Genomic DNA, 14861 nt, shown 5'->3' with positions numbered 1-14861 from the left:
TGATATTTTAACCTTTCTTTGAGTATGAAGCATTACTAGTTATTGTTTATGGACCCTCATGATATATAATTTACTTTATTATGTAGATTACATTTTCGATTGCATTTAGTTACATTTAACTGCTTAAAGAAGGATTTTTATGCCTTGAGACAATTGAGACATGGATTAGGTATGTGTGCCATTCAGAGGGTRAAGATTTGCTATTAGAATAACAATTCCATGCAAATGTTGTGTAAAATATACAAAACAAAAATAAAAACACAACAAGCAACAATTTCAAAGGATMTCGTCACGGTATCTCTGTGCATTCAAATGACCATTTACAAAATGCAATTGTGGTAGTTGTCCGTAGCTTATGTCTGCCATACCGTAACCCCACCGCCATCTTGGGGCACTCTGTTCACAACGCTGACATCAGCAAACTCCTCGCCCACACGATGCCTTACACATCGCCTGCGGTTGTGAGGCCGGTTGGAAGTACCACTAAAATGACGTTGGAGAATGCTTATGGAAGAGAAATAAACATTAAATTCTCTGGCAACAGCTCTGGTGGACATTCCTGCAGTCAGCATGCCAATTGCACGATCCCTCAAAATTTGAGACATCTGTGACATTGTGTTGTGTGACAAAACTGTACATTTTAGAGTGGCCTTGTCCCCAGCACAAGGTGCACCTGTGTAAGGATCAAGCCGTTTAATCAGCTTCTTGATTTGCCACACCTGTCAGGTGGATGGATCATTTTGGCAAAGGAGTAATGCTCACTAACAGGTATGTAAACGCATTTGTGCACAACATTTTAGAARAATAAGCTTTTTGTGCTTATGGAACATTTTTTGGGATCTTTTATTTCAGCTCATGAAACATGGGACCAACACTTTACATGTTGCGTTCATATTTTTGTTCAGTGTATTTTGTTATGTCGTTTTGGAGCTAAATTATTAATTTAATACATTACATTAGCTGAAATGAAAAATAAATCACAGGTCTAATTAATGTCATTTGACCCAATATTATGGCTATAGATGAGCAAAGTACATTTTTCCTCAAGAAAGTAGCTATAAGCAAAGTCAGAGCAATAAGAGGGAAAAGAGTCACGTGTGAGAAAAGAGTCAAGTGTGAGTATTACTTCATGAAAGGGGTTCCACACTAGGCGGGCTGCAGCGTACTGGATAAGTTGCAGGGGTTTAATTGCACAAGCGGGGAGCACAATCAACAGCGAGTTGCAGTAGTCCAGAAAGGAGATGACAAGTGCCTGGATTAGGACATCMGCCACTTCCTGTGTGAGGTAGGGTTGTACTCTATGGATGTTGTAGAGCATGAACCTGAGGGAGCGAGTCACCTGTTCTAAAAGCGTCTGGTTTTGGTCTGCGTCTGCCCACTGCATGGTCAAAACTGCAGTGCATTTTCCGGTCTGTGGAGAAGGTAATCGGCTGTCACCTGCCCTCCATCAAGGACCTGTATGCCTCCAGGACAAGATCAACGCCAACCCTTCCCACCCCGGACACCCCATTTTTTAAGCACTCCCCTCTGGCAGACGGTTTAGGTCAACCATGACCATAACCACCTGCCACCTGAACAGTTTCTTCCCCCATTCTTACCCCATGCTGTGGCCCTCATCAACTGACCACTGGGCTAATAGGAATTAATTGACTTTTAACTGAGCCGATTATTGCACCTTGTCATCAATGACCTCTAATACAAATTTGCACTATACTGCATTTGCACAACACTGTTTATGCACTGTACAGTGCATCCGGAAATTATTCAGAGCCGTTCACATGTTGCACATTTTGTTATGCTACAGCCTTACTCTAAAATGTATACAATTAAAAATGTTCCTCACCAACACCAAATTAATAATAACAAAATTAAATTAAATTATTCAGACCCTTTACTCAGTACTTTGTTGAAGCACCTTTGGCAGAGATTACAGCCTCGAGTCTTCTTGGGTTTTACGCTACAAGCTTGGCACACCTGTATTTGGGGAGTTTCTCCCATTCTCCTCTGAATATCCTCCCAAGCTCTGTCAGGTTGGATGGGGAGTGTTGCTGCACAGCTATTTTCAGGTCTCTCCAGAGATGTTTGATCTGGTTCAAGTCCGGGCTCTGGCTGGGCCACTCAAGGACATTCAGAGACTTGTACCAAAGCCACTTCTGCATTGTCATGGCTGTGTGCTTAGGGTCATTGTCCTGTTGGAAGGTGAACCTTCACCCCAGTCTGAGGTAGAGGTCGACCGATTAATCGGAATGGCCAATTAATTAGGGCCGATTTCAAGCTTTCATAACAATCATGAATCGGTAATTTTGGATGCCGATTTTGACGTTTTTTTTTTTTTTTACACCGTTATTTAACTAGGCAAGTCAGTTAGGAACACATTCTTATTTTAAATGATGGCCTAGGAACGGTGGGTTAACTGCCTTGTTCAGGGGCAGAACGACAGGGTTTTACCTTGTCAGCTCAGGGATTCAATCTTGCAACCTTACGGTTAACTAGTCCAACACTCTAACCACCTGCCTCACAAGGAGCCCGCCTGTTACGCGAATACAGTAAGAAGCCAAGGTAAGTTGCTAGCTAGCATTAAACGTATCTTATAAAAATCAATCAATCATAATCACTAGTTATAACTTGTGCTTGTGGCTGAATGGAAGCAAGTCCACACAGCAATGTTCCAATATATAGTGGAAAGCATTCCCAGAAGAGTGGAGGCTGTTATAGCAGCAAAGRGGGGACCAACTCCATATAAATGCCCATGATTTTGGAATGAAATGTTCGATGAGCAGGTGTCCACAAACTTTTGGTCATGTAGTGTATCTTATTCCAACATTGAGTTATAAGCCATTAAACATACTGTCCACGTGTGACAATCAGCACCATCACAGGGTTGGGGTTGGTTTTATTTTCTATTGCTGGCAGCACCTTCTCACTAAGGCAAGTTCTGGGTATGTGTAAATGTATTTGGCGAATAAAGGTGATTCTTAGATTACAGTACGAAGATCACAAATGGAAGGAAGCGCCTTGCACAGGAGAACCCAACAAATACAATCATTGGCTGCTGCTAGCTTCAGTATCTCTTATCTCTCTCTATCTAGGCCTGTATTGAAAATGCAAGTTTCTGATGAATTTGAGAGACAACTAGTTTATGACCATGGATGTCCTCCAAGAAGTCAATGAAGAAGTGTAACACCCAGGGTCGAAAATGTGGCTACCATTTTGTTGCCTTCAGTATTCCAACCTCTGCCACTTCTCCCAGCCCTAACTCAGCCCTAACAGCCATAAATGTAATTTGTACTTTAATGGCCACACTCATTAGCTGCATTTCCAAAACACACTCTGGTCATTAATGGGCACATTTGCAGTCTAGGCTTCATGCCGGCATTATCATTTTGAGTCATCTGTCACAGGCCTGTTCTTTGGCAGTTGGCACCACAAATGACGCAAAAGMCCAAATCTTCTAATTATCTGTTACTATTGTTATCAGCTTACAATGCCAGCCTGCTTGTTTTGACATGGCTGATTTATCAGCGTAGCAAGAAACCTGGTTTGAAATGACATCCATCATGTCGACGTTGCTGCTGAGGGAGGCCACTTGAGGACCACATACTAGTAGGCAGGCAGTGGTGCAGCGCTAAGAATGGTGCACTTTACTTTGTAAACCTCTAGTGTATGGAGCGAGTACTAAGAGAGAGTAGAAGAGAGAAGGACTGAGAGAGACTGGGATAGTGTGGGAGGGGGGCGGGGGGGGGGGGGGGTTGAAAAGCCTGAGACAATAGCCCCACTGGGCAGTGGGCTCTCTTTCCCTTTCATTATTTACTTTGGCATAAACGTGTATTATTAAGAGAGAGCAAGACATAGAATGAGAGGAAGAGTGGCTTAGTGGAAGAAATGTAAAGGGGGATGGTGTGAGACACAATAGCACTCGGCTCTCTTCCTCTTTCATTATTTACTTGTGCTGCTGTCAGATATGGACCAATGTTACAATATCAGAACTGAAGGAAATACTGTCCACACTCCACAGAAACCTACAGAGTACTTAAAGCCTTAAAGTGCTTTCTAAAGAGAAATGTCAACCTTAAGTGCTACCAAGCTATTAGAGCCAGAAATAGGATACAAAAATATATGATTCTGACTTACTTAAAACCAATTCTGTAATTGTCTTAGAATAATGCAGCTTCCATCTGAGTAAGAAATAGAGAGAGAGAAAGCGAGGGTGGTAGAGAGAGTGTGCCTRTCCAACCAAAAACATAGAGACCCAGAAAACCTGAGTCTACGCCTTCACTAAGGTGAATCACTAAAACAATACAGAAATACACTACGGAAAAAGAAGGAACGGCACGTCAGAAATCAGCTCAATGTAATTGAAGAATCCATAGACTCWAACCACTWMTGGGAAAATTGGAAAACACTAAACAAACAACAACCTGAAGAGTTATCTATCCAAAATGGAGATGTATGGGTAAACCACTTCTCCAATCTTTTTGGCTCTATAACAACGAACAAACAGCAAAAACGTATACATGATCAAATACAACTCTTAGAATCAACTATTAAAAAGACTACCAGAACACACTGGATTCTCCAATTACCTTGAATGAACTACAGCACAAAATAAAAACTCTCCAAACCAAACAAGGCCTGTGGTGTTGATGGTATCCTCAATGAAATGMTAAAATATACAGACAACAAATTCCAATTGACTTAAACTCTTTARCATCATCCTTAGCTCTGGCATCTTACCCAATATTTGGAACCGAGGACTGATCACCCCAAGCCACAAAAGTGGAGACAAATTTGTCCACAATAACTACCGTAGGATACGCGTCAACAGCAACCTTGGGAAAATCCTCTGCATTATCATTAACAGCAGACTTGTACATTTCCTCAGTGAAAACAATGTACTGAGAAAATGTCAAATTGGCTTTTTACCAAATTATYGTACGACAGACCACATATTCACCATGCACACCCTAAATGACAAACAAACAAACCAAAACTAAGGTAAAGTCTAATGCTTTGTTGATTTCAATAAAGCCTTCAACTCAATTTGGCATGAGGGTCTGCTATACAAATAGATGGAAAGCGGTGTTGGGGGAAAAACATACGTCATTATAAAATCCATGTACACAAACAAGTCTGCAGTTAAAATTCGCCAGGACCACAAATACAAATTCCATCTAGACACCGTTGCTCTAGAGCACACAATAAATGATACATACCTTGGCATAAACATCAGCGCCACATGTAACTTCCACAAAGCTGTGAACGATCTGAGAGACAAGGCAAGAAGGGCCTTCTATGCCATCAAAAGGAACATAAAATTTGACATACCAACTAGGATCTGGCTAAAAAATACTTGAATCCGTTATAGAACCCATTTCCCTTTATAGTTGTGAGGTCTGGGGTCCGTTCACCAACCAATAATTCACAAAATGGGACAAACACCAAATTGACTCAACATGCAGAATTCTGGAAAAAATATCCTGTGTACAACGTAAAACACCAAAAAATGCATGCAGAGCAGAATTAGGCCAATACCGCTAATTATCAAAATCCAGAAAAGAGACGTTAAATTCTACAACCACCTAAAAGAAAGCGATTCCCAAACCTTCCATAACCAAGCCATCACCTACAGAGAGATTAACCTGGTGTCACATTCGTCGTTTGGATGAAGAGAGGGCCAAGGCACAGCGTGATAACAATACATCTTCTATTTATTATAACGAAGACGAAGAACACTTAAACAAACTATACAAAAACAACAAACGACCGTGACGCTATAATTACAATRAGTGCATACACAGGCAACTTACATATAGACAATCACCCACGAACTACCTAATGAATATGGCTGCCTAAATATGGTTCCCAATCAGAGACAACGATAGACAGCTGTCTCTAATTGAGAACCAATCTAGGCAACCATAGACATACATACACCTAGACTAGCCACTGCCCCATAAACATACAAAACCCCTAGACAATACAAAACACATACATCCCCCATGTCACACCCTGACCTAACTAAAATAATAAAGAAAACAAAGATAACTAAGGCCAGGGCGTGACACCTGGAGAAGGTCCCCTAAGCAAGCTGGTCCTGGGGCTCTGTTCACAAACACAAACAGACCCCACAGAGCCCCAGGACAGCAACATAATTAGACCCAAMCAAATCATGAGAAAACAAAAAGATAACTACTTGACACATTGGAAAGAATTCACAAAGAAACAGAGCAAACAAGAATGCTATTTGGCCCTAAACAGAGAGTACACAGTGGCAGAATACCTGACCAATGTGACTGACCCAAACTTAAGGAAAGCTTTGACTATGTACAGACTCAGTGAGCATAGCCTTGCTATTGAGAACGGCCGCCGTAGGCAGGCCTGGCTCTCAGGAGAAGACAGGCTATGTGCACACTGCCAACAAAATGAGGTGGAAACTAAGCTGGCAAATGTATGACCATATTAGAGACACATATTTCCCTCAGATTACACAGATCCACAAAGAATTCAAAACGAAACCCAATTTTGATAAACTCCCATATCTACTTGGTGAAATACCACAGTGTGCCATCACAGCAGAAAAGGGCAACCAGTGAAAAACAAACACCATTGTAAATACAACCCATATTGATGTTTATTTGTTTTCCCTTTTGTACTTTAACCATTTGCACATCGTTACAACACTGTATAATTACATACTATGACATTTGAAATGTCTTTATTCTTTTGGAACTTCTGTGAGTGTAATGTTAACTGTTTATTTTTATTGTTTATTTCACTTTTGTTTATTATCTACTTCACTTGCTTTGGCAATGTTAACATAATGTGTCCCGTGCCAATACAGCCCCTTGAATTGAATTGGAGAGAGAGAGAGAGATAGAGAGGGTGTGGGTGGTGAAACATGTTGGCTATCCTTTGTCAACTGCTCAGTGCCATTTAATGGCCTGTAAACCCCTTTGCTGGAAAATAACAGGCAATTAGCATACTGAGTGGATTACATGATTGCTCTGACTCCTGGATTAATCTGTGCACTTAATCTTTTCATTGCTAAGCGATTCTTGGATATGACTATTCAACACATTTCTTCCTTCCTCTAAACCCTGTAAAGCTCTAAAACATGAAAGGGATTTCTTCTTCTGTGGCACCAAAGATGCAATACAATGCACTCCCTCCAAAAACTCCCTCGCATTTTTTAGATGACGAGATGTTGCTGTTTTGTTGCTATATACCCCCAACAACAGCAACTCCCCTCAKTAAAGTAAAGCAGTGTTTCTCGATGTCCTTGGATGTAAAAGTCATACATTCAACTTCTCTGATGCASATACAGTACCACACACGTTGCAACGATGTTGATCACAATCTCTGCCACCCTGCAACTCTCTGATCAACTAGGCAACTTGGTACTCTCTCTCTCCCCATCTCCAGGAACTGCAGCTTCACCCACTATCTTCCCCATCATTCCTTCTGAATCTTTATTCCTATTCCTGGCTTTGATATGATCTTTAATCCAGAGCTCCCCACCTCACCTCCAAATCTTTCACCCACAGTGTCAGCCCAGAAATGAAGAGCTGATAATTTTGCAGCGCCATCACTCAGCACCGTGGCAGGCGACTCATACTCACACAAACTCTTCCAAGTTGGCAGCTTCACCGTAATTCACACACACAACTACACTTGCACACAAACACGCACACGCGAACAAGGAAACACACACACACTGACTACATTACTGCATTCAATATTGCAGGTAAACATTTTACAGATGGTGCTAAGAATTTAGATTAATAAAACCTTGTCCAACCTTGCGAAAAATTGCACCCAGCCCATTAGAATGTAAAATGTCCTGATACCCACTGCAAGTTCAGTTCTCAAAAGAGTTACGTCGGCCTGTTTACCTCAGGCTTTTCATGAGAATAGCACACAAGCAACAACAGGGTGCCCTACTCCATTTCTCAGGTTATCTATGGAGATTAGCATCTCCGTTTTGATTCTCTGCTGTTTCCATCCCTGCAGATAAGGAGCTTTGGGGATGCGCTGCGCCCCACTCCTTCAGAAACTAAATCGCTGAGTCACAGCTTTCTGTCAAAAGAAGCAGATGGTGGAGACATGCCTTTGACTCCCCAACCAGTGTTGTTGACTGGCCCCCGCTAGACCGCCGGCACTGCTGCTGTGCTGAGCTGGGCTAGTCTAGGCATTTGTTACAGTTCAGGTTTAACCTCTGTTCTTCTGCCTCTTTTCCAGCTGCCTTAGAGAGAGGGTTAAGAGCGGGATAAAGAGAAAGGTAGGAAAAGAGGGAGAAACAGAGAGAGAAAGATGGATAGATAGAGAGAGAGAAGCTCCCGTGGCACATAAAGAACATGTTTTCTCTTTATTACTCAATAATCTCTCAGTGCTGTGAGGTTCACCAGCATCGATATCACCTACAATTTATTTATTCATTCCCAAATTAAAACACTGCAGTGATCGACTGTTTACTCTCTCTTTCTCTGTCTACCTCTCAGGAGTCTCTTTAGCTTGTTAACCCATCAGAGTCTAAGCCCAGTATAAGCTGGGGGATGGGGGGGTTCTACTAAGCTATATGGAGTTGCTTTAAGAAGGTCATACAAAGGATCGTTTAGCTATTTGATTTTTAATACCCCTTGACATATAATATTTACTTTATTATTTGATTTTAACTTCTTATTTTTGACACAAACAGTCTAARCCCTGTCTAAGCCGGGGGACGGGGACGGGAGGAAGGGGGGACGGGGATTCTACTAAACTATATGGAATTGTTTTAAGAAGGTCATACCAAGGATCATTTAGCTATTTCATTTGGAATTTTAAGACCCCTTAAAGTATAAAAATATATTTAAAAAATGTATTTGATGAAAAATAATTGTTGGCCCTATTTTTGTAAGTCAAACCGTTCGGACACTACAGACGATTTTGTGTGTCATGGTTGACAAACACCTCTCTAGCTCTGTCACCTTTTCACCGTAGATGCAGAAGTGTGACATAGGCAGATGCGGTGGATTGATATSTCTAGCTTAAACTGACAGATTTTTAATGGGGATWTGTGTATTACGCTAATTGGATTTCAGCGGGGTGTGGACATCGACCTTAGTTAAGATCTCTCTAACCCAGGAGCTCGACTTGTGCCTGGAAACAAGTGGACAGCAGTGACGGTCGGWGTCGTTTAAGATTATGGAGGACGATTCTTTCTTTTTTTATGAGCATGGCCTTATTTCTATTATACCATATTGGATGACTGTCATCMATATTCCAAACACACAGCTCAATGTAACATCGATAGGTTTAGGCTACTACATGATACTCGAATGTTCCCAATACCCATCATGAGGTTGCTACAACCTAGTCAACAGATTAAAGTTTACAACATAGGTGGACAGGTCGAGAGAATTTAAGTAATCGAGGTTACAGAAAGTGACAAGTTTCAAACCACCTTGCACACTTGACAACATCTAGCTGATCTAAAGTGTTCTATTGGACAAATTCAGGTACGTTTATCCCCGTTTCGTTCCGTTTGCTTCCGTTTAAGAAACGTTTTTCAACAGATTCGGCGGAATTCCTTTCACTTGTGGACTTCAGTGCACAACACAACAGTTGTCAAGTGACCAGGTGGAGAAAAAAAAACGTTTCAAGCCAAACCTTCATACCAAAACCGCTAACCGCTACACACAGCCTACATTGTTGTCACCATATTAGCTATCGTCATAGTCAACAAAGCTACTATAACTAACGTGTTAGTTTACCCAGCATCCAGCCCATTAGAATGTAAAATGTCCTGATACCCACTGCAAGTTCAGTCCCTAAAAAAGTTACGTCGGCCTGTTTACCTCGTGCTTTTCATGAGAATAGCACACAAGCAACAACAGGGTGCCCTACTCCATTTTTCTGGTTATCTATGGAGTAATCTATGGATTAGCATCTCCGTTTTGATTCTCTGCTGTTTCCATCCCTGCAGATAAGGAGCTTTGGGGATGYGCTGCKCCCCACTCCTTCAGAAACTAAATTGCTGATTCACAGCAATTTAGTTTGATATCTTTACTATTATTCTACAATGTAGAAAATWGTAAAAATAAAGAAAAACCCTGGAATGAGTAGGTGTGTCCAAACGTTTGACTGGTACTGTAGCTAGATAAGTAAGTGAAAGTGAAAAAAATACAATGAAATAGCTCTCTCTCTGTCTGTCGCTTTCCTTCATTTTTTTTTTTTTTTTTTTACAGCTTAACTATTGTCTTTCTCTCTCTTTGAGTCAGCTACTCACCAAATGTTGTGCACTGCATTGCTAGCAAGCTGTAGCTTATGCTTTCAGTACTAGATTCAATCTCTGATCCTTTGATTAGTTGAACAACATGTCAGTTCATGCTGCAAGAGCTCTGATAGGTTGGAGGACGTCCTCCGGATGTTGTCAAAATTACTGTGTAAATCTATGGAAGGGGGGTGAGTACCATGCACCTCCTAGACAATGTACCCAGAGGAGGACGGAAACTATCTGTCCTCCGGCTACACCTGTAACTATTCCCCAGGTCGTTGCTGCAAATGAGAACGTGTTCTCAGTCAACTTACCTGGTAAAATAACGGTAAAATAAATAAATAAATAAAACCATGGTGCTACCCCAGAGAGTTCTGTAGAGGCTACTGTAGACCGTGAATGCAAAACAGTGTGTTTTGAATCAATTATTTGGTGACTGAATATATTTTTTAATGTTTCACAATTTTTGAAATTGAAAAATGAAATTCACTGATGGTCCTCCCCTTCCTCTTCTGAGGAGCTTCCACTGATGGACAGAGCAGAGGTCTGGAAGCATGCTGATATCTGAACAGGTCATTGCATCATCATTACGTGTAGTTTAAATTCTAGGGCTAGGTCAATGTACAAGGGCAGTGTAACTGTTACAGTAACCATGTAAACAAAAAATGCACAGTTGAAATGATTTCCATGTCATCCTGCTGTTTTATCACATAGGTCCCCTGGAACTCAGCTGCGCTCCATCCACTGTGTTTTGCACTCACATATCCACACACATGGCACAATCACTGTGCCCTCACACTGACACACACACCAGTGGACACTCTTCAGAGGAGGAAGGGGAAGACCATCCTCCTCRGTGAAATTTCCTAAAAATAAAAATAGTGAAACATTAAAAAGTTATMATTTTTAGATAAAACTATACTAAATATAATATGTAATTGATTAAAATAAACTGTTTTGCAATGAAGGGCTACAGTAGCGCCATGGTRAAGYCAGAGGACAGCTAGCATCCGTCCTCCTCTGGCTACATTGACTTCAATACAAAATCTTGGAAGCTCGTAGGCCTCACCCGCTTCCATAGACATACATGGTAATTATGACCACTTCCGGACGTCCTCCAACCAATCAAAGCTTTTGCAGTATGAACTGACATGTTGTCCATCCAATCAAAGAATTAGGATCAGAGAATGAACCTRTAGTGTTGTATTGGGATTGTGCCACAGACAATTATGGGGGTTCTATGTGTTGAGAAGCTTGGTGACATTGTTGGATAGAGATTAACAGTGAAGCATTTTTTGGATATTTGTCACACCCTGATCTGGTTCACCTGTCCTTGTGATTGTTTCCACCCCCTCCAGGTGTYRCTTATTATCCCCGGTGTATTTATCCCTGTGTTTACTGTCKCTCTGTGCCAKTTCATCTTGTTTGCAAAKTCAACCAGCRTTTTTCCTTGCTCCTATTTTTCCCWGTCTCTGTTTGTTTCTAGTCCTCCTGGTTTTGACCCTTGCCTGTCCTGACTCCGAACCTGCCTGCCTGACCACTCTGACTGTTCTGACTACCAGCCTGCCTATCCCCTTGTACTGTTTAGGACTCGGATCTGGTTTCTGACCMCTGCCTGGCCTGACCTCGAGACTGCCTATCGCCTGGTACTGTTTGGACTCTGACCTGGTTTATGAACTCTCGCCTGCCTTTGCCTACTCCCTATGTTATAATAAATATCAGAGCTCAACCATCTGCCTCCTGTGTCTGCATTTAGGTCTCGCCTTGTGCCCTTATAAAATTATTCAATTCAAATTAGTTTTTTCAAATTACAGGAGACGGAGAAGGTATATTATAAATTGTTTTGTGTCCAGTTAGTGCAATGTATTTACATTTTTCTTGCTAACTTCAGTAGGTAGATATCTCCCAGCATGAGTGTGCAGTTYTCTCCGCAAGAATGGTAGAAWGRCCAACRCTGCSGAAAATGTTGTGGATTTTTTGTCGAAGAACCCCTTTCATTCTCTGGGTTACACGGAAAAGGAGCGAATTAAAAGTGAGGGTTGACCTCWGCCTGAGATCAGTTTCATTCCAGAAGGRTGAAAAGGTGAGGGCATTCAATACCAACTGGTATCAAAAGTATAGCTCCGGCGCCGACAGAGATGGCTGCCTCGCTTCGCGTTCCTAGGAAACTATGAAGTATTTWGTTTTTTTATGTATTATTTCTTACATTATTACTCCAGAAAATCTTAAGTATTATTACATTCAGCCGGGAGGAACTATTGGATATAAGAGCAACGTCAACCTATTAACATTTCGACCAGGAATACGACTTTCCCGAAGTGGATCCTCTGTTTGGTCCACCACCCAGGACAATGGATCGGATCCCAGCCGGCGACCCAAAACAACGGYGCCSCAGAAGGGGCAGACGGAGCGGTCTTCTGGTCAGGCTCCGTAGACGGGCACATCGCGCACCGCTCCCGAGTATACTACTCGCCAATTTCCAGTCTCTTGACAACAAGGTAGACGAAATCCGAGCAAGGGTTGCCTTCCAGAGAGACATCAGAGATTGTAACGTTYTCTGTTTCACGGAAACACGGCTCACTCGTGATACGTTATCAGAGTCGGCACAGCCACCTGGTTCCTTCACGCATCGCACCGACAGAAACAAACATCTCTCTGGTAAGAAGAAGGGTGGGGGTGTATGCCTCATGATTAACGAGACATGGTGTGATCATAACAACATACAGGAACTCAAGTCCTTTTGTTCACCTGACCTAGAATTCCTTAAATTCAAATTCCRACCGCATTATCTACCAAGAGAGTTCTCTTCGATTATAATCACAGTCGTGTAAATCCCCCCCAAGCAGACACATCGACAGCCCTGAAAGAACTTCATTGGACTCTATGTAAACTGGAAACCACATATCCTGAGGCTGCATTTATTGTAGCTGGGGATTTTAACAAGGCATATCTGAAAACAAGGCTCCCTAAAATGTATCAGCATATCGAATGCTTGACCCGGGCTGGCAAAACCCTGGATCATTGTTACTCTAACTTCCGCGACACATACAAAGCCCTCCCTGCCCTCCTTTCGGAAAGTCTGACCACTCACATTTTGTTGCTCCCAGCCTATAGACAGAAACAAAAACAGGAAACGTCCGTGCTCAGGTCTGTTCAACGCTGGTCCGACCAATCAGAATCCACGCTTCAAGATTGCTTTGATCACGTGGACTAGGATATTTTCCGCATAGCGTCGGACAATAACATTGATGAATATGCAGATTCGGTGAGCGAGTTTATTAGCAAGTGCTTCGGTGATGTTGTACCCACAGCGACTATTAAAAGCCACCATTTTTCCTGTTCCCAAGAAAGCTAAGGTAACTGAGCTAAATGACTATCGCCCCGTAGCACTCACTTCCGTCATCATGAAGTGCTTTGAAAGACTAGTCAAGGACCATATCACCTCCACCCTACCTGACACCCTAGACCCACTCCATTTTGCTTACAGCCCCAATAGGTCCACAGACGACGCAATCACAAACACACTGCASACTGCCCTAACCCATCTGGACAAGAGGAATACCTATGTATCTCCACCCCGCTGATCCTCAACACTGGGCCCCACAAGGTTGCGTTCTCAGCCCTCTCCTGTACTCCCTGTTCACCCATGACTGCGTGGCCATGCACGCCTCCAACTCAATCATCAAGTTTGCAGACGACACTACAGTGGTAGGCTTGATTACCAACAACAACGAGACGGCCTACAGGGAGGAGGTGAGCGCCCTCGGAATGTGGTGTCAGGAAAATAACCTCACACTCAATGTCAACAAAACAAAGGAGATGATCGTGGACAGGAAACAGCAGAGGGAGCAGCCCCCTATCCACATCGAAGGGACAGTAGTGGAGAAGGTGAAAAGTTTTAAGTTCCTCGGCGTACACATCACGGACAAACTGAAATGGTCCACCCACACAGACAGCGTGGTGAAGAAGGAGCAGCAGCACGTCTTCAACCTCAAGACGCTGAAGAAATTTGGCTTGTCACCAAAAACACAAACTTTTTACAGATGCACAATCGAGAGCATCCTGTCGGGCTGTATCACTGCCTGGTGACGGCAATTTCTCTGCCCACAACCGTAAGGCTCTCCAGATGGTAGTGAGGTCTGCACAACGCATCACCGGGGGCAAACTACCTGCCTCCAGGACACCTCACCACCCAATGTCACAGGAAGGCCAAAAAGATCATCAAGGACAACAACCATCCGAGCCACAGCCTGTTCACCCCGCGATCAACCAGAAGCGGGGTCGTACAGGGCATCAAAGCTGGACGAGAGACTGAAAAATAGCTTCTATCTCAGGGCCATCAGACTGTTAAACAGCCATCACTAACATTGAGTGGCTGCTGCCAACATACTGACTCAAATCTCTAGCCACTTTAATAATTAGATATAATAAATGTATCACATATATAATGTTTACATAACCTACATTACTCATCTCATATGTATACACTGTGCTCTATACCATCTACTGCATCTTGCCTATGCCGATCAGCCATCGCTCATCCATATATTTTTATGTACATATCTTATTCATTCCTTTCCCCTTGTGCGTATAAAGTAGTGGAAGT

The sequence above is a fragment of the Salvelinus sp. IW2-2015 genome, linkage group LG26, assembly GCF_002910315.2.
Source record: "Salvelinus sp. IW2-2015 linkage group LG26, ASM291031v2, whole genome shotgun sequence".
Classification (NCBI taxonomy): domain Eukaryota; kingdom Metazoa; phylum Chordata; class Actinopteri; order Salmoniformes; family Salmonidae; genus Salvelinus; species Salvelinus sp. IW2-2015.
This window is presented reverse-complemented; position numbering follows the sequence as displayed.